Consider the following 22,532-nt stretch of genomic DNA (forward strand, 5'->3'; position numbering starts at 1 on the left):
AGGAGTAATTCCTGAGTGCATGAGCCAGGAGTAACCCCTGTGCATTGCAGGGTATGACCCAAAAACGTCAAAAAAATAATAATAATTTAAAAAAAGAAACAAACTTGAGAGTGGAAATCAACACTTTCGTTTGGTGCATAATTGAACAAGTACTGTGGACTCAAACTCTTGGTCCCCTTAGATTTGTAAATATCTGAGAAAGAGTTCTGTTTCTCTGACTAACACATGTATAAACAAACACAAGATATCTTTGGTGATATTCCCTCCAAGATCCTGTTCCTCTGATAGAAATAGCAAATTCTTCCAGAAAAGTGGCTCTCAAACTCCTTGAATTGGGTGCCTCTTTACGATCACAAAGATACAGATGGCACCTAAAAGTTTTGTTTTGGCAAATTGTATCTATTTATAGGATACAGAATATTAGAATCTTGAACCAAAAAAACTTATTTATAAATTCATTAAGAAATTTAAAGGACCTGGGTCCAGAGCAATAGCACAGCGGGTAGGGAGTTTGCCTTGCACGTGGCCGACCCAGGTTCGATCCCCAGCATCCCATATGGTACCCCAAGCACCGCCAGGAGTAATTCCTGAGTGCAAAGCCAGGAGTAACCCCTGAGCATAGCTGGGTATGACCCAAAAAGCAAAAAAAAAAAAAAAGAAATTTAAAGGACCATTGCATGATAACAAAATACTGTCTATATTTCCCCAAATACAAAAAGAAAAGGGACTTTTTTTTTTCACTTCTGCATATCTCCTTTTGTGCTTGCTTCAGAAGAGGTAGTTGGATTCTCTTAGCTGCTTCTGGTGTATGACCAAAGTCAGGTAGCGTCTGGAAACTCCATGTGTATACAGTGTGTTAGCATAAGAATAGAAAAGATTGGCTGGAGAGACAGTACAGCAGGTAGGGTGCTAGCCCTGAACACTGTCAACATGCTTTGTCCTATCCCTGACACTCTGCCAGAAGTGATTCCTGAGCATAGCGCCAGAAGTAAGCCCTGACACTGTCAGGTGTAATTCAAAGACTCAAACCTAAAAAAAAAAGAAAAAGGGAAAAGATATATAACAGTATTATTGTTACTATCAAAATAGTTTGAGTTCATAGACCCATGAAAGCGTCTTAAGCAACTAAGAACAGCTACACAATTTGCATTGCAAACAGAAAAAGCAGGGTCCCTGTTGAGACAATATTAAGAATTTCAAGATAGCCAAGGCTTTAGCTGAGCTGGGGGAGTGTGCGACTGTGTGGGGCCCAAGCGGGGTCTCTGATGGACTGCCCCATGACCTGGATGGCGGGCAAGGGCCATCAGCACACACTGAGGTGCCACCGAGATAAGAGTGGGCAGGTGGGTTTGTGTGTTCCAGTTGCTGGGTAAGCGGGTCCACATGTTCTTGAGCATTAACATACCCAGTACAAGGTAAGAGTGCAAGCTGCAGGCAGGAGAGAAAGCTCAGCAGGGTGCATGCACACTTTACATGTAGTACTGCATGGGCCCTCCAACACACCACCAGCAGTGACCCTGGAACACTGAGCTTAAGTAGCACCCTAGGCCCTCCAGAAGTGAGCCATCAAAGAGTTGTGTAGATCTCCACCCCGCCTTCTACCACTAAAGCTCTCACCCTCACTGAGCCTATAGGCCGACAATTGCATACACATGCATGTACACACACTCACACACACTCACACTTTTATATGCACACACTCACTCTCTCACACACACTTTTACACACATATTAACACACACACTCTAGCTGATGTGTTGCATTTTTCCACTCCCACTCCTTGCACATGAAATGCTCATACTTCTCTTGGTTTCCTGTTTTGTGTTTTTATTGTGGTTGCTGAAAATTATCTCTTATGAAGAATGAGGGACTGGGGCGATAGCACAGCGGATAGGGTGTTTGCCTTGCATGCCGCTAACCTGGGTTCGATTCCTCCATCCCTCTCGGAGCACCCGGAAATCTACCAATAGTATCCCGCTTGCACGGCAGAGCCTGGCCAGCTTTCCATGGTGAATTCGATATGCCAAAAACAGTAACAACAAGTCTCACAATGGAGACGTTACTGGTGCCTGCTTGAGCAAATCGATGAGCTACAGTGCTATTGTGGTTACAGGTTTTGATCACCGAAACTGCTCTCAAGGCTCCTCATTTTCCTGATTGGCACCTGCCATATGGTAGGTACTCTGCCCACTCTCTGGTGTTGGATTTTACAGTTCTGGAGGTCTGGAGGCATTGTGACTAACTAGTGGTCGACCACATGGATATACCCTCTGGCCTTCTGTCCCGAAAACCAGGCATGTAGGGCGATCAGCAAGTCCCCTCTGCTGGATGGGGTGGGATGTGGGGGGCACAGCTGTCCCCAGTAGCAGGTCAGCACTGTGCTGTGATGCTCCGAAGACTTGGCTGTGTGTGTGTGTGTGTGTGTGTGTGTGTGTGTGGCTCATCCAGGATGCTTTCTTTTCTAGTACACAGAATCCTTAGAGTCCCAATAACTAATCAGCCCATTTCAATGTCCATGCTCCGTGTTTAGCAGGTCCTTTCCCTTTCTGGCAAAATCACCCTTCACCCCCCTTTAAAACAGAGCTCCCCAAATCCAGAGGCTCCTCCTCCTCTACATGCGGGACACCCACATGTAGTCTCTTCATAAGAGGAGGTGTGGGATCTTTGTTTCCAGTCTGCTGCTCTGCAGACGAGCAGACATGAGGCTCAGGGACACCCTCTGACTTGCCCAAGATCACATTGCTTTTAGCAGCAGTGCCAGGACACTCTCTCCTAATAGTGAGATAAGGTATCACCCACGCCTGGGGAATGCGGACTTTCAGGATGGTGTGGGACTAGATTACTGAGAGGCTCGCCAGCCCTTTATCTGGGACTGCTCAGAAAGCTGGTCCAAACCTCTCCTCCCGACCCAGCGGGGCCCTGGGCACCATCTCTTCCCAGATACGCATCCAGGAAATCTTTCTTCCCCGTGCAGCAGCTTCATTCTTTCCCCTCCCCTGGTTCTCTTGCCTTCCTCAAAGTGATAACTTGATAACTTATCACCTTGGGGAGGAAAATAAGTCTTCACATGGCGGATGGCTCCTCTCTGTCCTTCTTGCCCATTGCTAACAAACATGCAGAGGGTGTCCCCTTTCCTCACTGTCCCCAGCTAACTGTACTCCGACACCTGGAGACCACCTCGGTGCCCTTGTCTAAAAGCAATGACTTGTCTTGGTTACAATTCTCCTTGATGTCAAAGACCATGCGTGTCTCATCACGATAGTCGTCATGACAAAACTGAGGCTTTAGTGCTTCACCATCAGTCCAGTGGGGACAGAGATGTCGCACTCTCTCTAGTGTGTGTGCACGTTGTGTACTTGCCCTGCAGTGCCCTGCCCATTGTACTACTGCGCTGGTTCCCCCAACTGTTTTCTTGTCTTGAACTTCTGCAGAATTTTCCCAAATACCATCTAACACACATCGTTGGTTTTCCCGTGTTTCTCCTTCATAGAAATTTGAGAGCCTCTGCCTTGGGCTGAATGTAGCCTCTGTACTTTTCCACAAAGGAATGGCTGCTTGGAGAGGCAAAGAGCACCTCTTTCTTTAAGGGGCTTAAGGGGCTCACTAGGAGAGGTCTCTGGTGTGAGACGGAGAGTTAGAGAAAGTGGCCTTGAGGTCGCTCGTTCTTCTAGATGTGGATAGATGAGAGTTGGTTCCCTTTCCGAGGCCAAAGTAAAAAAGGCTACATACAAATCTCAAAAAAGCAGGGGTGGGGGTAGGGGGAGATATGTGGGGGAGGGGGAGAAGGGGGAGTGGAGCCTTGACAGGTAGTTCAGGGATTAAGGCGTAAATTCAATCTTGGCATTGCACCTGGAATCCCTGGCCCTATTGACTGAGAATCAGATATTCACCAGGAGGGAGTCCCGGGTCCCCTGAGCATACTCAGGGAGGACCCACCCCTCTCAAAGGAGAGAGGGAGAGAACAGGTAGAATGTGTGTGAGAGAAAGAGAGGGAGATTGTGAGAGAGGGAGAGAGAAAAAGAAAGAGAGAGGAAGAAAGAGAAGAAAGAGAGAGAAAGAGAGGGAAGAGAGAGGAAGAGGGAGAGAGAGGAGAGAGAAAGAGGAGAGACAGAGGGAGAAGTAGGAAGAGGGGAGAGAGAGAGAGAGAGAGAGAGAGAGAGAGAGAGAGAGAGTGAGGGGTGACATTCCATCAGCATGATGCAGCGTTGCAATCACTCAAGATTTCATGTTACCCATGAGAATGGTCCCCAGGGAGAGAGACTGGGAACTTTCTAGAAGAGGAGATGCACAGAAGGAAGAAGGGAATGGGAATTCGATATTCTCCTCACGGAGTCTCTGACTCACTGGGATTTGACATTTATGTCCCTGTTCCTTTCGAGTGCTGCTCCGTTTGGGAGCTCTCTCCACTGCCAGCACCAATTGCAAAGGACTTGTCCCTAATTGTCATGTGAAAATTTATCTCATATAAGCAAGGAGAAACCCAGAGTGAAATGTGTCCAAATAACCCACATTAGGGTAAAATCTCTGAACGTCCAACCAGAAACCATAAAGCAACTTTCATCCCTTCATCTCTGGGAGCGCCTGCCAACTCAGATGTCTGCGTCTTTAAATGCAGTTCAAAACTAGCCTTTCTGCAAGTCAACTGTCAATTCAAACACCAAAGGCAGTGAGCTTGCAGTGAGCTTGCTGGGGCGGTCCTCTTCAGCTCTGCTCACAAACACAGGGGCCTGCGTAGCAAAGAGCACACGTTTTGTTGGGGTGCCAGGATCCTGAGCAGCCGTGCTGATGAAACGGGCTTTGGCACGAGGGCTGGTGCCCAGGATTGAACTCAGAGCCTCTTGCGAACAAGGCAGGTGAGCTGCCGCAGGACCACATCCGGCAGCCCAGGATTGTAAAATGTTTCAAGTGAGGAGGGAGCAGAGAAGAGAGAAAGGAAACAAAAGAAAAGAAACAAGGAGATCCTGGAGACAATCGTTTTACCCTGAGGAACCAATCTCTGGAAAAGAAATGTTAGAGACTAGAGTTAATAGACGGCTGGGAGGAAAGATTACTTTTCTAGCATCTCTCTCAAATCATGCCTTCGTTTGAAAGAGGCCATCAGGTTTATGGCCCTACCCTCATCTCTCCACCATCTGTCCTGACTTAGGAGGCGGTGGGAAGCTTGGGCATATCGAGAAGTGCTCAGGGGCTTTTCCTGACTCTGTGCTCAGGCAACCATATGTGGTGCCAGGGATTGAACCAGGGTCTGCTGCATGCAAGGTGACATGCCTGGCTTCCGTACTATTCCTCTGCCCTGTCTTTCTTTCTTTCTTTCTTCATTCTCACTTTTTCCCCTTTTCCTTCCAGAAAACCTTTTAAGGAGCCTTTGTTATATCCCAGGCATTGCAAAGGGTTTGGGAATTCAAAGATAAATTGAGTGATGTCATTAGTTTTGTAATTTTGAGTGGAGACAAGGGAAGTGACTGATTCCTTTTCCACACCAGGGTGAATGCTCTGTGTGTGAGTGTGTGTGTGTGTTATGAATGTGAGTGTGTATATGTATGTGGGTGTGTGTTATGTGTGTGAGTGTGTGCATATGTGTGTATGTGTGTGAATGTGTTATTTGTGTGAACGTGTGCGAGTGTGTTATGTATGTGATTCTGTACATGTGTGTGGGTGTGTGTTATGTTATATATGTGAGTGTGTGCATATGTGTGTGAGTATGTGAGTGTGTGTGGAGAGAGAGAGAGAGAGAGAGAGAGAGAGAGAGAGAGAGAGAGAGAGGAAAGAGAGAGAGAGAAAGGAAAGTGCCCAGAGCTAGGGCTGCCTTCCTGGGAGGGCAGGGAAGGATGTTGGTCCTGCAGGGAACCGGTTTCCCATAAGGAGGAAAGAGGAAGCCAGGAGCCTCAGGCCCAGAGAGATTCAGGAAGCTTCCCCGGGTCATGCCCACCCCCTGCCCAGTCTGTAGCTCTACCTCTCTGGGCACCCCAGGCAGCTCAGTATGACCTGGCTGTGACAGAGGTGGAGGTGGAACCAAGGAAGAGCAACTGGGTCCAGGGCAGGGCTCAAAGGGCTGGAACCCAGGGTTAGTCCCTGGCACCATACAGTGGCTGTGCACAGCTGGGTGTGACCCCCAAATGGACAAATGAATACAAAAGGACAGGGGAGGAGACTGTGATCAAGAGGTTGAACAGTGTGTCTGCGGGCCCAGGGAAACAGAAAAGGAAGGCGAGCAAGTTTAGAGCAGAGGCCAGTGAAAGCCGGGGTCTTGGAGCCGCTGCCCACTTCTCTGCCTAACCCGCGTCATTAGCACAAGCTCACTGCGCTGGCCACGATCTGGACAGACCTCCCAGCGTCTCGGGGCTTCGGGCCCTTCCAGGGTAGCAGGATCTGCATCCAGCCGAACCATAATGCTTCTGTGGGTTTTTTGGGTTTTTTTTGGCGGGGGACTGGGGAAGGCCCATACCTGACTGTGCTCAGGGCTTACTCCCAGCTCTGTGCTAAGGGATCACTCTAGGGCACAGGGGTGTCCATCTGGGGTGTGGAATCCATCGCCCATGTGCCAGGCCAGCGCCCTATCCTCCATCCTGTCGCTCCAGCCCGGAACCCTTCTAAGCCCTTTGTACAGACACATGCCCTGCAGCTCCCCAAACTTCTTCCAAAGACCTTTGGCTCCTTCTGCTCACAATTCACCCGACTCAGGTCTTTTTGGGCCTCCTTTCCTTCCTCCTGCTCCCTCTGTCAGAGGTGCGGAAGGGCTGGGAGCTGACCCCACGGCAGGTTTCCTGCCGGGAGAGGAGGAGTGTGTGTGTGTGTGTGTGTGTGTGTGTGTGTGTGTGTGTGTGTGTGTCTGTTGTGGTGGGGGGTCCCCATCCTCTGCCCAGTCCTCTATACAAAGGCGTGTGACCTTGTGCTCTCCCCAGCCTTCACCTGCTTGACACCTGCTGAGAGCTGGCTCTTGGCGCCACTGCCGGCCCAGGAGAAGAGCCCGCCCCTCCCGCAAGAATGCCCAGAAACAATCTGTGATTAAATCCCCTCCCTCGGGACAGACAGGAACCTGCTCAGCCAGGAAATCTAAATTGAACAGAGATTAAGTCATTCAAGCTCCCAGGCTTGGCTTAACTTCCAGGATGGGCCCGTGGTTCTGTGTTCCCTCTCCCACATGGTTTTAGCCAGTGGACTTGAGATGGTATTTACTTTTAAAAAATTATTTTATTTTTTCATTAAATTTTTTTTTATTATTATTGAACCACCGTGAAATACAGTTACAAAACTTTCACGATCGTACAGTGTTCCAACACCCATCCCTCCGTCAGTGTATATTTCCCGCCATTAGTATCCCCAATACCCCTCCCACGTGCCTCCCCCCACCCCCCTCCCCCGTGCCCCTAGCCCACCCTTATGGCAGGCACTTTTCACCTTACTCTCTCTCTACTTGTGGGCCTTATGGTTTAGCAAATCAGAATCTGAAAGGCTATCGTGTTTGGTCCTCTACGCACTTTCAGCCAGGAGGATCGGTCCACAGTTGGTGTTTACTTTTATTTACTTACTTTATCTTGTGGGTTGGGGAGAAGACTCCCAAATAGTGTTCAGGAAGCCTGGGGGCCCTCACCAGGGATTCTCAGCCAAACAGGCTGAGGGTTCAGTTACTGGGACTTAGGATGAGATGCTGCCAGGACTCTGCAGTGTGCGTGCGTGTGCGTGTGTGTGTGTGTGTGTGTGTGTGTATGTGTGTGTGTGTTGTGTGTGTGTGTGTTGGGGGGGTACCCAGGTCAGCCCTGTGCTGTTGGGGTTTCCAGGGCCACACCAAGCAGTGCTGGAGAACCATGTGGTGCCAGGAATGGGAGCCAGGTCTGATGTACACTAGGTATGCACCCTAATAACTATACTATTTCCTGGGCTTTACTTTTTTTTTGAGGGGGGGTGGGGGGATTTATGGGCCACACCTGGCAGTATTAAGTACTACTCCTGGTTCTGTACTTAGGGAATCACTCCTGGTGGGGTTTTGAGCATGTATGGAGTACCAGAGATTAAACCTGGGTTGACCAAGAGAAAGATAAGTGCCCCATCCGTGGTATATTCTCTCCAGCCCCTGCTTTTTTTTTTTTTAACTACCCCATCACATCCCTTTGCTACTGCTGCTGTTGTGGCGATGGGCTCACACATACACTGACTTGGTGGTACTTGTCTATTGGGTTGTGGCATTCTTTTTTTTTTTCTTTTTGGGTCACACCCAGTGATGCACAGGGCTTACTCCTGGCTCTGCACTCTCTGCACTCAGGAATTACCCTTGGCAGTGCTCAGGGGACCATATGGGATGCTGGGATTCGAACCTGGGTTGGCCGCGTGCAAGGCAAATGCCCTACCCACTGTGCTATCGCTCCAGCCCCAAGGGTCATGGTATTCTTGATGCAGAGCAATGAGAGTCCTACGCTTCCAATTTGAGTGCTTGCACACACGCTTGCAAGGGTCCTATTCTTTATTCTTGGAGCTTTAACACATTTTGGTCCAATGTGATGTAACACTGCTGCAGTGTCAGCCAGCCCCGTCCCACATGGCAGAGGTGCTAGGACCATGTGTCGTGCATGTGGGAAGCATCAGGTATCTCAACAAACTCACCACACTGTGCTGGCACGGCAGATGCTTAAAAAAGAAAATGTGAGATGGGGTGGAAGAGATGGGTCCATACCTGTAGGGGTTCAGGGTTTACTTCTGACTTTATGCTTAAGGATCACTCCCTGGTGGGTCTTGGAGAACCATATGTAGTGCCAGGGATCAAACCCCAGCTGGCCACTTGCAAGGCAAGCACCCTAATCTCTGTACTATTGTTCTGGTTCTAAGGCAGATACTTCCCCCTTGGGCCCAATAGTTCACTTTGGCAGAAGGTCACGGCTAGTTCCGAGTAGTAGGAGGTAAGCTTAAGGTTGAGGGAACCAAGTTTCCTGTACTCAAATCCCAGTTCTGCCACCAACTGCAACTCTGGCCAGGTTACTTATTGACTCCGTGCCTCTGTTTCCTCATCTGTGAAAAGGAAATAATAATGGTTCCAGTCTTGTACCATTGTTTCGTGGTACTGTGAGAGTTTTTGGAGCCGCTGTTTGTGATATGGTGAGAATTATACCTAGCAAACACTTCCTTGGGGGGTTAAATTAGCAAATACACTTCATTGTCCTGCTGCAGATGGCACTTGCCTCTGTCTTTTTCCTCTGTCAGGAAGCTGACATTGAACAGAGGGGGTGGATTGAGTACTGAGGCTCAGCAAAGAATGTAGGATTTCAAATTCTTCACTAGAGGATGTCACCTACTTCTCTGTCACTCAATTTCTTCATCTGACTGTGGGGGCTCTGTCATTGTCCTTTTTTCATGAGATGGGTGTAGGCGATGAACTGTGTCCCATAAATGAGGCTGGCACCTCATGAGGGCTGGTTGACTCTTATTTGTTATTATCAAACATGCTCAAAGATAACAAAGGTGCTCCGAGAATACAGCAATATTGACTGCACACCTGTAATGGTGCCAAAGCATAGCCAGGGCCACAATCCGGCTCTGGAGGATGTCTCTGTGCGACTAAACAAAAGATTGGCAGCTTGGAGAGGTGTGGAAAGTGCAACCATGCAGTGGTTGCATCCTGACTCTCCTGCTTGCAAGAAGTGTGATGTTGGGCAAGCCTTCAACTCCAAGGCTCAGTTGGTTTCCTTCCTTCCTCTCTTCCTTTCGTAAATATTATTGAGCCTGGAGGAACAGGACTATATGGTTGATAGAGATCAAATAGGTAGGACCAAGATGCATTGCTGGCAAGCTGCAAGGGTTAAACTAGTGAGTGACCTTATTGCAAACCACAACACCTAATCAGAGAGAGAGAGAACAAAAGGGAATTCCCTGCCATAGTGGCAGGGTGGGGTGGGGGGAGACGGGACTGGGGAGGGGGGGAGGGATGTTGGGTTTACTGGTGGTGGAGAATGGGCACTGGTGAAGGGATGGGTTATCGAACTTTGTATGGGGGAAACATGAGCACAAAGATGTATGGATCTGTAACTGTACCCTCACGATGACTCTCTAATTAAAAATAAACTAATAAAAAAAAAACTAGTGAGTGACCGTCTGCTGGGTGCTTCGCAAGGAACTGGGGGCCAAGTGGATATTCAATACGAATGTGACTTAGACTAATTTCCTTGGAGCATGTCTATAGGAAGGATCCGGGGGCCTTCTCATGGAGGAAATAGCTCACCCAATTCTTTTCTCCAGTCCAGATGAGGTATTTAGGCAGGTCATGGGGAATGGCTTGTTCAAGGTGACTCATTTTGTTTTAGCAGTGGAAAGGGAAGCTGGGGTATTTTTTCCCTATAAATTTAGGACACTATCAGTAGATTAGTCATCCAAGAAATTAAAAAGCAGAAAGCAGAGTCTCCCAAGTAGACTCAATTAAGATCTTCCCTTGATCTTATTTAGTACTCAGCCCTTTTCAAAGCAAATTTGACCAACATGCAGTTCTTCTGTCGAGGATAGCATTTGCTCAATTGTGTTCTGGGGAACATTACATCCTTAGACTGTTAATGGTATTATTCCGTGAAAAGAAACTAAATTATTAAGAATGTCTCTTTCCTGCAGATCACCTCCAAAGTTCTTAATTTACTAATACAGATTATTCCATCAGATGTGGAATTCCAGAAATTATTTAAGGCCCCCTTTGCAGGAACCCTCTAGACACTTCTGTGCCATTAGTCCTCTTCAGCACAGTTTGAGAAATGTTCGTTTAGGAATCTAAGGGACACTTCACTGCTGAAAGCCGTTGAATGATAAATGGGTCTGTTTATTGTCAGAACAGACCTGCCCCAGATAATGTGAAAGGATGGGTGGAGAGGTCTCTGTGAAGGGCTTTGCCAGTCCCTTACCAGCCTAGTTCACCTTGCTGACAAGCCCACGGAAGCCCCTCACTAGGTAATCTTGCTCCTCCCATGTTCTGTTACTGCAGCTTCCGCCTCATTTCCCAGCAGGCGACCTCCCTACAGTTGGTGGTTTGGATGAGTTGGTGGTTTGTATTTATCTTCCCCAAATACCTCTGTGACTTCCTTTCCCTAAATTGGAGGTCAAAATGCCTCCATGTCAGGAGGACCCTCCAGTGGGAAATAAAATCGTACACTTTGGTTATCTCTACGACTGAAAAACGGTGACCTTGGGGAAGGACGAAACCACTCCTTGTAGTCTCAATATTAATACTGTGTCATAGTGTTGTCCAAGAGGTAAGTGCTCGCAGGGCCCCTGGGATAATGTTGGCATATTATAGACCTGCAATTGCTATTATTGTTGAGTGCAACTGCAGTTATAGATTTAGCATGACTGTATGTGTGTGTGTGTGTGTGTGTGTGTGTGAGAGAGAGAGAGAGAGAGAGAGAGAGAGAGAGAGAGACAGAGAGAGAGAGACAGAGAGAGCTGGGAGAAGAGAGAGTGAAAGAAACAGGCATATGAAATGCTTGAAGAATATTGAAACTATTTTGTAAAGGGAGACTTAGATTAAAAGAGAAAATGAATAAATTTCCCATTAACATGACTCTTTAACCTTAAGAGATAATTTATAAATGTGATTCTAGGCAGAGTCCCAGGAAATAATGTTACTGGTGATATATTAATTTCTATTTTAGTTTATATGCACAACTCTGGAAGAATTTAGTTAGCATGAGTTCACTCAAAATATATTACTTTGCGTGGAGGACTCCTTATGAGTGTATCATGTACCTAGGATACTGGGTTAGTGGTTATCGGCTATTTTATGGGCATTGAATGAAGAAAGAGGCCAGATTACCTTGAAGAACTTTTCATATGTTCTTTTGACAATAGCTTAGATGAACTATTCTGGGTAGAATTCTTTTTTCACTTTCTTTGTAATTTTGTGTTTGATTAAAGAACTGTGATTTACAAAGATATTGATAGTTGAGTTTTAAGCATCTAATATTTTATCACCCATCCCACCACCAGTGTCAATTTTCCTCCACTTGTGCTTCCATACTCCTCCCTTTCCCCCTGTCCCCATCCATCCTCACCATTCACCCCCCACCCCCTATCAGGAACATTATAAGTTTTGGTGATTTCAGCTTAGATCTCATTTTTCAATGTTGTTGGTTCTGTGCTTTGGTTATATAGCTTTACCATGCTCCCGTACTACTGGTATAGCTGAAGCCCTGACCCCTGTTTCCTCATTACTTCCCTTTCTCATCTTCTTCCTTCTCCCCTTGATTTCTTTCTTTCTCTGTCCTTCTATTTCCAAAGCTCTGAGGTCAAGGATGATCTAGTCATCCCCCCTTTACTACATTACATCATCCATTTATTCTATACACCACAGGTAAGTGAGATCATACTATGTTTGTCTTTCTTTATATGGCTTTCTTCACTCAACATAATACCTTCCAGTTCCAAGTAGGTTGCAGCAATTTGCATGGCTTCATCGTTCCTTGTTGCTGCAAGGTTTATTCCATATCTTAGCTATTGTACTATGTGTGGCAGTGAATAAGGGTGTGCCTGCATCCTTTATGAATGAATATTTTTAAGTTCTGAGGATAGATGTCTGAGCAGAATTATTTTGCTAAAAAAATCATCTTCCTCCTCTTCCTCTTCCTCTTCCTCCTTCTCCTCTCTCTCTGTCTCTGTCTCTGTCTCTCTCTCTCTTCTCTTCCCCCCAACTCCTCTCTGTTTCTATTTCTCTATCAAATGACTTAACTTACAGTATATTGGAAGGATTCCTTTTGTGGATTTTACAATTACCAAGAATCAGAATAGGAGTGAAAACTAAAAATGTGACCAGAAATTAGGAGTTGAAGCTCCAAGGAAAGAGAGCAGGAGTTGATCTACAATGGCTACCATCCAGAGGGGAAGTGAGTAAAACAGTCTGATGATTGGAGAGGATTTTCTAGATGGAACTGTCGTCTGGAAGTGGCAAAAGAATCAAGGGAAATGATTACTAGCCTCTGCTATTCAGTGAAACAAGTGTGTTGAGGAGAGATCGCCACAGGCTCTCAGGAGGAGAACCAGATTCAGTGATGACTTTGAATTTGGCTGGAGATCTCGAGACTCTGTCAGGGACCCACACACTGAAGCATGGCAGTCTTCATAGTGTACTAAGAAACTGTCTTTTTACTTTCATTCTCTCCCAACGATAGAGCAGAATTTTCTTGAGGCTATAGAATGTTTGATAATACAATAGATTGAGTACAGAAGTGACTAGAAGACTTCAAATGCCTTTGACTAAACCAGAAGTCAAAGAGATGGATAGAAATGGGAAACAATGACAATCTTCCGGTGACTAAAGATATATCATTTATATCATAAAACATAAGATAGCTTTATTATGATTATTTTAAAATCAAAAACTTAATTTTCAAGTTGAATTTCAACTCCAGTAAGTATTGATAGATATAACCCACAAACAAAAGCCCTCTGGGGAGCCTCAATAAGTTTTAAGAATGTCCTGAGATCAGAATGTTTGAGAATCACTGAGTTGAACGTTTACAAAAGAAGTTCCAGCTAGAGAAGTTTTCACTGATGCTAAGCTATGATTACAGACTGCATTAATAGGGTTTGAGGACTAGGAAAGGAGTTGGAGGCAGAAAAATATGAATGAAAGGCTCACAAGGTGATGGTGGTTTGGAGAAAAGGTAACCATGAGCCTGGTTTATTGTGTGGAAGGTAGAGATTGGCTGAAGTGTGACCAGGAACCGGGGAGCCCCTGGATCTCTTGCTGGGGGAGGTCTGAAGCCAGGAGACACCTGAATAACAGAGTAACCAGTGCCCTAAGTACTTTCAGGGCAGTCTAACAGGTGCTCCTGTCCTGCACACTTCCAGGACCTGTCACCTGTCACGAGCTATAGGATGATTTTCTGGCCCATCCTGCAGAATCTGAGGTAGGTGATGGCTCCTGGAGAACAAAGTAGAGAACATGCAGGTGTTCCCAAATACTTGCTGCAATAACAGAGGCCAATGCAAATAATTTTGGGGGAACAACTTTGAGTATGTATTTGTGACGTTTCCACTCGTTAGGGTACCAAGATGGATAGAATGTGTGCTGAACTTCACTGCATGACACAAAAGTTGTGCTTCTCTATCTGATTTGGCATGAATGTCTCCCACTGCTTCTGAATGCAAGAGACTTTCTGATAGATGGGGAGTACAATGTTAGCATCTTCATACATGGTGGTGGTCCACACATTGATGTGTATATCAGATCCTTACATCAGTGAAGGAGAAAGTTTGGCGATGAATCTATCCCAGTGACTGGCAGTGAAGGTTAAGGAAAAGAGGCAATTTGCCTAAAGATTCTTTAGGTCAGGGCCCATTTCACAGAATTGCAGGAGCCCCATTCACTCTGAACCCTAGTGACTAGCATTCCTTGCAGTCACAAAGTGCAGAAACCCTGAAAGAGAGCCTTCCTTTTTTTTTTTTTTTCTTTTTGGGTCACACCCAATGATGCACAGGGGTCACTCCTGGTTCTGCACTCAGGAATTACCCCTGGTGGTGCTCAGGGGACCATATGGGATGCTGGGAATCGAACCAGGTTCGGCCGCTGTGCAAGGCAAATGCCCTACCCGCTGTGCTATCGCTCCAGCCCCAGAGCCTTCCTTTTTGCATGTCAATATCTTATAGACACACTATTTCCACTAACATTTTTTCATCATGTCTCAAACCACCAGTGCACAGCATTTAAAATGTGTCCTCATAGTGCTGCATTTGAAGGATATACTCAATGAAGTATTTATTTACACTGCCCTCCAAACTCTGACTAGAGATCTAAATCAATTTCCCTCTCTACGAGCTAATTCCCACCAGTTTTAAAACTTGCCTTACTCTTGATTACCCAGTTGAAATTCATCAAATAGTCAAATGATTTTTGATGAAATTTTGATGAAATTCATCAAATAGTCAAAATGATTTTTGATTATTTTATGAACTTCAACTGGGTAATCAATAGTAAGGCAAATTGACTTTCTCTGGACTCTCCCAGTCCTCCTTCTTGGTAGGTTCCATTTCTCTGCTCCCTTCATAACAAAACTTCTGAAAGAGTTGTTAATAATCCCTGTCTTCATTTCTTCAACTCTTCTTCTTTCCTCAGTCCACTTGAATGGAATTTCCTCCCAGTGATCCTAAAGAAAGAACTTATCAAGGTCATCAATAATCACATTTTGTCAAAGAAGAGTGATCTTTCTTTTCTCATTTACTTCATCTTTTTTTTTCTTTTTGGGTCAGACCCGGCGATGCACAGGGGTTACTCTTGGCTCTGCACTCAGGAATTACCCCTGGCGGTGCTCAGGGGACCATATGGAATGCTGGTAATCGAACCCGGGTCGGCCGCGTGCAAGGCAAACGCCCTACCTGCTGTGCTATTGCTCCAGCCCCTTACTTCATCTTTTGATGGCTCTGGATATACTTAATTCCTTCATCCCTAGAGCCCTGATCTTGCTTCTACATCACACTCATTTCTTTTTTTTTTTTTAAATTTTATTTATTTTTAATTAGAGAATCACCGTGAGGGTACAGTTACAGATTTATACACTTTTGTGCTTATACTTCCCTCATACAAAGTTCGGGAACCCATCCCTTCACCAGTGCCCATTCTCCACCACCCGTAAACCCAGCGTCCCTCCCACCCTCCCCAATCCCATCTCCCCCCCACCCCACCCTGCCACTGTGGCAAGGCATTCCCTTCTGTTCTCTCTCTCTAATTAGCTGTTGTGGTTTGCAATAAAGGTGTTCAGTGGCCGCTGTGCTCAGTCTCTAGCCCTCATTCAGCCCGCAACTCCCTTCCCCCACATGGCCTTCGACTACAATGTAGTTGGTGATCGCTTCTCTGAGTTGACCTTTCCCCGGAACGTGAGGCCAGCCTCGAAGCCATGGAGTCAACCTCCTGGTACTTATTTCTACAGTTCTTGGGTGATAGTCTCCCACTCTGTTATTCTATATACCATAGATGAGTGCAATCTTTCTATGTCTGTCTCTATCTTTCTGACTCATTTCACTCAGCATGAAACTTTTCATGCCCATCCACTTAACTACAAAATTCTTGACCTCCTTTTTTCTAACAGCTGCATAGTATTCCATTGTATAGATGTACCAAAGTTTCCTCAACCAGTCATCCGTTCTGGGGCATTCGGGTTTTTTCCAGATTCTGGCTATTGTAAACAGTGCTGCGATAAACATACATGTGCAGATGTTGTTTCGATTGTACTTTTTTGCCTCTCTGGGTACATCACACTCATTTCAATAAAACAAAAGGTGTGAATAATGAGGTAGGAAAGTTTTTAACTCATTACTAACCCATTTTATTTGAGACCTCTGCTGGTTCCTCTTTCTTCTTTTATGGTACTCTTCTATTCTTCCTGCCTTCTACTCTCAAAGCATGACTCACTCTGCATGGTAGGAAACCTAGTTCCTTGGCTTTCAATACCTTCTATAATGCTGAGAGATCTCATATTTCTCTCTCCCAACCCTAATGCCATCTCACACATTCAAATGTTTATTTGACATGTCTGCTTGGCTCTTGAGCAGGCATTTTAAACTTGGCATGGTTAAAGCAGAGCTATTTATCCTCCTTCTAACTTCACTATCTATCCTGGTCTTTACCCTCTTTAGTAAGTGGTGCCATTATTCATCCTGTTGCTTCAAAACCAAAGTGTGAGACCTATCATTTTCTCATACATACATTCCACCAGAAATCCCCATTATCTCTTACTTCACAATATTTTATAAACATCTCTGCAGACACACTCAAGAATTATAATCTCTTTCTTGGTCTACCAAAATTACCTCCTTTCAAGGGGCCGCCAGACCCTCACTTTTTCCAGTTTACCTACCATACATCAGCCAGATGGATTATCATCTGGCAGAAATCAGATCACATCGTTTCCTTCCCCAAATTCTCCAATGACGTCCACTGAGACCAACCTCTTACCAGGACTTATCACAAAACATCTGATCTGATTCTGACCTCTGAGAGCTCATATTGTTCTCCTCTACCCCTGTTTTCCATATCAAAAACCATATTTTCTTTTTATTCCCCTAACTTTCCCAACCAAGTCAAGATTTCTGTATTGCCCATTCCTTCTCTTCAGAATAGTCTTCTTGGGGGCTGGAGCAATAGCAAAGCGGGTAGGGCGTTTGCCTTGCACGTGGCCGACCAGGGTTAGATTCCCAGCATCCCATATGGTCCCCCGAGCAACACCAGGAGTAAGTCCTAAGTGCATGAGCCAGGAGTAACCCCTGAGTATCGCTGGGTGTGACCCAAAAAGCAAAAAAAAAAAAAAAAAGAATAGTCTTTTTTAAAAAAATGTTTTTTAATTTTATTGAATCACCGTGAGATAGTTACAAGCTTTCATATTTAGGTTACAATCTCACAATGATCAAACAGTCATCCCTCCACCAGTGCACATTCCCCACCTCCAATATCCCGGGTATACCCCCCCTTCCACCCTCCCCCTGCCTCCATGACAGACAATATTCCCTATACTCTGTGTTGCAACACAGTGTCTGTGTTGCAAGCCATAATGCCCCATACTCTCTCTCTACTTTGGGGCATTATGGCTTGCAACACAGACACTGAGAAGTCATCATGTTTGGTCCATTATCTACTTTCGGCATGCATCTCCCATTCCAACTGGTTCCTCCAGCCATCATTTTCTTAGTGATCCCTTCTCTAAGAATAGTCTTCTTTTCCCACAAATGGTTCCCTTCATTTTGAACTTCAAATCCAGGGCAAATTTCTCTGCAAGACCATGACTAATGTACATGTCTTATTCATAAGTACATGTCTTATTCCAGCCACTCTCCTGCCTCATTGTACAGTCACAGTACAATGTGCTAGGCCCAGGATATACTTGAAACGATCTCCTTTATGTGTTTATTTTCTGTTCCTTAATGATAAGGACTTTCTATGTCTTATTTATTGCTTCCTCCCAGAATGTTTTTGTCTTGAGGCCATATTCTGGCAGTGCTCAGGGTTTACTCCTAAGTGTGCTCAGGGATCACTCCTAGTGGGGCTTGGTGGACCATAGAGGATGCCAGAGAGCAAACCTGGGTCATCAATGTTCAAGGCAAGTGCTCTAGACTGTTGCTCTGGGCTTGCATTCTAGAACTTCTCTCCAATAAGTGACCAGCCAATATTTGCCAACAAGTAGATCTAAGGGAAAGAATCACTGAGATATGAATTACCCAGGGAAAATTTACATCGAATTGATAAAATTCTTTCCTCCTTTAAGAGCTTCTTATTATTTACATGATTCTCAAAGAACATTCGGATTTAATGATAGATCAGCTTTTGAGTGGAGAGCAACCACTTTCCAACACCAAAAAAGAAGTAACAAGAAAAAAGTCAGCATACCAAAACCACTCCATTGCTTTTAAGGAAGGATGAAAACTTTGGTTTTTTGTTGGTTGCCGTCAAATACTCTTGCAACAACCAGACTTCAAGTTTCTCGATATTTCCACTGCAGAAGTTTAAATGAGGAAAGAAGGAAGCAAAATATTTTTCATTTGTATGTTAAGTCTTCCTGCTGAACTAAAGGTCACTGATTTTACTACTTGGTGTTAGATCAGGTGACAAGCTTGCTTCACATATGGCTCTGTTTTATGGGTGGTTCCATGCTGTGGATATATACCAAGCACTTACACAACTTCTATATCTAGATTAGATTGGCATTTAGCATGAGTAACTTTATTAACTTATTTTATGGCTGGAGCACTGGGAATGAGAAACACTGTTATGGGGGCATGTGCCTGGGGACTCTACCCTTGTTCCTTGAAGTCTCTGTCTCAGGTCTTGCAAAAGATCTCAGATATTCAGAACTTTAATTTTTCCATTTATAAGAAGATAACTTTTTCTTTTCTTTTTCTTCCTTCTCTCCTTCCTTCCTTCCTTCCTTCCTTCTTTCCTTCCTTCTCTCCTTCCCTCTTTATTTCCTTCCTTTCCTCCTTCCTTTTCTCCTTCCTCTTCTTTCTCTTTTTTCTTCCTTTCCTTCCTTCTTTCCTTTCCTTCTTCCTTCTCTCCTTCCTCCCTTCCTCTTTCTCTCCCCTCCCTCCTTTCTTTCCTTCTTTTTTCTTTCTTTCTTTCTTTCTTTCTTTCTTTCTTTCTTTCTTTCTTTCTTTCTTTCTTTCTTTCTTTCTTTCTTTCTTTCTTTCTTTCTTTCTTTCGTTCTTTCTTTCTTTCTCTCTCTCTTTCTTTCTTTCTTTCTTTCTTTCTTTCTTTCTTTCTTTCTTTCTTTCTTTCTTTCTTTCTTTCTTTCTTTCTTTCTTTCTTTCTTTCTTTCTCTCTCTTTCTTTCTTTCTTTCTCTCTTTCTTTTTCTTCCTTCCTTTCTTTCTTTCTTTCTTTCTTTCTTTCTTTCTTTCTTTCTTTCTTTCTTTCTTTCTTTCTTTCTTTCTTTCTTTCTTTCTTTCTTTCTTTCTTTCTTTCTTTCTTTATTTCCTTTCTGTCTCTCTCTTTCTCTCTCTCTCTGTTTTGCCAACTGATGCTCAGAGACTATTCCTGGCTCTGTGCTTAGGGATCAATCTTGGAAGTGCTTGGGGGACTATGGGCAGTTCTGGAGAATGAACTGGGATCAGTTACATGCAAGGCAAGTGGCTTGGCCCTTCTACTCTATGTCTCCAGCCCAAGAAACAGAAAACTTCCAGGAAGTTTTCTTTCAGAAATAAATTTATTCTTCTTGGAAAGATATTTTTCCTTGCAAAGATCTTTCACTGGAATACATCTAGAACATGAAATGAGGCACCATGATATCAAAGGAAACACGAACTAGAAATCATATGTTGAACAAAGAAATTCAGCGGGCAGTTCATGTCTCTTATAAGCCAGGCCATAGGACATCAAGGGCTATACTTCTGGAACTTAAGCTGATTTTAGTGATTATTCAGGGAAGGAAGCAGACATGACACCAGAGAGGGTACAGTGTAGAGCAGTGACTGAGATCCGGAATCCTCATCCTGCCCTTTCTTACCTGTGCAAAACTTTAAACAAGTTTCTTTTTTTTTTTTTTTTGCTTTTTGGGTCAGACCCGGCGATGCACAGGGGTTACTCTTGGCTCTTCACTCAGGAATTACCCCTGGCGGTGCTCAGGGGACCATATGGGATGCTGGGAATCGAACCTGGGTCGGTCGCATGCAAGGCAAACGTCCTACCCGCTACGCTATCACTCCAGCCCCCTTTGAACAAGTCTAACCCTTCTTGAACCTGGTATAATTAGATTTTAGGGGATAAACATAATAAGATGTGGTGGTCAGGCATTGTTCCCACAAAGAACAGGTAGAACAGCAGCCCCTGGAAAGCAGGAAAGCAGGAACTGGTGGGGAGAGGGGATGGGTTCACTGTGGGGTGTGTGTGTGTGTGTGTGTGTGTGTGTGTGTGTGTGTGTGTGTGTGTGTGTGTGTGTGTGTGTGTGTGTGTTGCTCCCAGGGCAACTCCCAGACTGGAGGGCTCTGCTTCTCCTGGTCTTTCTGCCCACTGGCTTTTTTGTTTTGGGGTCAACCCCTCAGTGATGCTCAGGGGTTACTCCTGGCTCTACGCTCAGGAATCATTCCTGGTGGTGCCTGGGGGACCATATGGGATGTGGGGGATTGGTTGGTCATGTGCAAGGCTGTACTATCTCTCTGCCACCCACCCAAATTCTCCCTTTTTATCTATACCTCCCCCCACCCCCACAAGTTTCCTTAATCTCAATAGTATTCAAATGATGTGGTCCCAAGTTTCTGTTTTTGAATAATGGGTTCCCAGACTGGGGAGAAAAATAGTCTGAACCCATGTTACCTGATTGCACAATTTCTGCTTCCTTATAAACTCCCAAGCCCCTCCTTTTCAGGCTGTTGTAGGGTTGACAGAGAACTGGGTGGGGCTTGCTTGGAATAAGAGAAGGAGGGAACAGCGAGTGGCTGGGACTGTGACAAAATGAAGTCCTCTTGCCCTTCCAGCAGGGCACAGCTGTGACCGTGCAAGTCTACAGCCGGACAGGACGTTGCTAGTGTTTTTTTTTCTTTCAAACCAGGTTGAAAATTCATACTTTTGCATGGCGTTTTCTGTCTGACTTTTACACGTTGTCAGTAGGTTTTAAAAAATGTTGACCTCAAGGCTAGAACGAAAGTACAGCGGGTTGACCATACATTTTCCTTGCATGTAACCAACCCAAGTTTGATCCCTGGCATCCTGGATGTTCCCCAAGCAGCACTACCAGCAGTATTTCTTGAGTGCAGAGCTAGGAGTAACCCCAGAGCACTGCAGGGTGTGGCCTCCAAACCGAAATATTAATATCAGGGGATGCCAACAGTTCAAGGCAGACATACACCTCGCTTGTCCACAGGGAACTAATCTGCAACTTCTGGAATCTCTAGTCCAGACAAAACCATGACCCCATGGTTTTGTTTTTATTTTTCTTTCAGGTTATTAGCTCTGTGTGTGTGTCTCTGTGTGCTCACATTTTGGGTATGGAAACTAATTGGCCCACTGTACCTTTTGGGGTGAGAGTTTGTCACAGGGCACATCTGAAGATTGACTACATCAGGGTCAGATGCTCCTCCTTGGGTCTAGGATGGCTGCCTGAGGGTTACCCTTTCAACAAGACCCCTATCCAGATAACTTCAGAGGCTACAGAGGCAGCGTCCTTAGAAAACTCTGATTTGTCCAGTAAAGTCCTAAAATGTCCTCCATAAATGAGAAGCCCGTCTTGATTTTTCTTTTTTTTTTGCTTTATGGGTCACACCTAGCAATGCACAGGGGTTACTCCTGGCTCTGCACTCAGGAATCACCCCTGGTGGTGCTCAGAGGACCACGTGGGATGCTGGGAATTGAACCCAGGTCGGCTGCATGCAAGGCAAATGCCCTACCCGCTCTATTATTGCTCCAGCCCCCACCCTCGTCTTGATTTTTTTGTAACAAAATTTTGTTTCCTAGCAAGTGAAGGTCTTGAGACATTTTATTGACATTTAGTTAGAATCTTGTTTTTTTAAGGTGGTAATAAATATATTTATCAATATGAGTATAATGAGATTATGTTATTAATATAATATCCCACCCGCACGGGAGAGCCTGGCAAGCTACACATGGCTTACTCTATATGCCAAAAACAGTAACAATGAGGGTCCTCACCCTGATCCTGAAAGAGCCCCCAGTACGCCATCAGGCTACTCTAGCATGCTACAGGGACAAATGGAGACGTTACTGGTGCCCGCTGGAGTAAATTGATGAACAATGGGATGACAGTGATGACAGTGAATATAATATTAATGGTTCTCAAAAGTTTTGATTTACCCCAATTGTTAACTACTTACCATTTTAAGAAAATTCTGCTTAGAAAATTAGCAGCTCCTAGGTTTAGAGGATACTTTAACCTCTTGAAACTTTCATTCCTAGACCTTGAGCCTATTTTTAATAGCCTCCTAACGAAGCTGGCATTGCCTACTTTGTGAATATTTCTATTTATTAGGGAGAACACTGCTAGAGAGTTGTCTTTACTCTCAGGAAGTCCTTCTGATTAGGATTTTATTATTGCACAGTGCCCAGCCCACCATAGGCAATCAGTTTAGAGTTTCGAAA

The 22,532-nt window shown here is 45.0% G+C and overlaps 1 protein-coding gene across 3 annotated transcripts in view; it reads left to right on the plus strand.

The window, feature by feature from the left end:
• The window catches only part of PRR5L (proline rich 5 like), a 203,795-nt gene that overhangs the window by 83,764 nt on the left and 97,499 nt on the right, over positions 1-22,532 (plus strand). The window lies entirely within an intron of this gene.

The sequence above is a fragment of the Sorex araneus genome, chromosome 6 (genome assembly GCF_027595985.1).
Source record: "Sorex araneus isolate mSorAra2 chromosome 6, mSorAra2.pri, whole genome shotgun sequence".
Taxonomy (NCBI): Eukaryota; Metazoa; Chordata; class Mammalia; order Eulipotyphla; family Soricidae; genus Sorex; species Sorex araneus.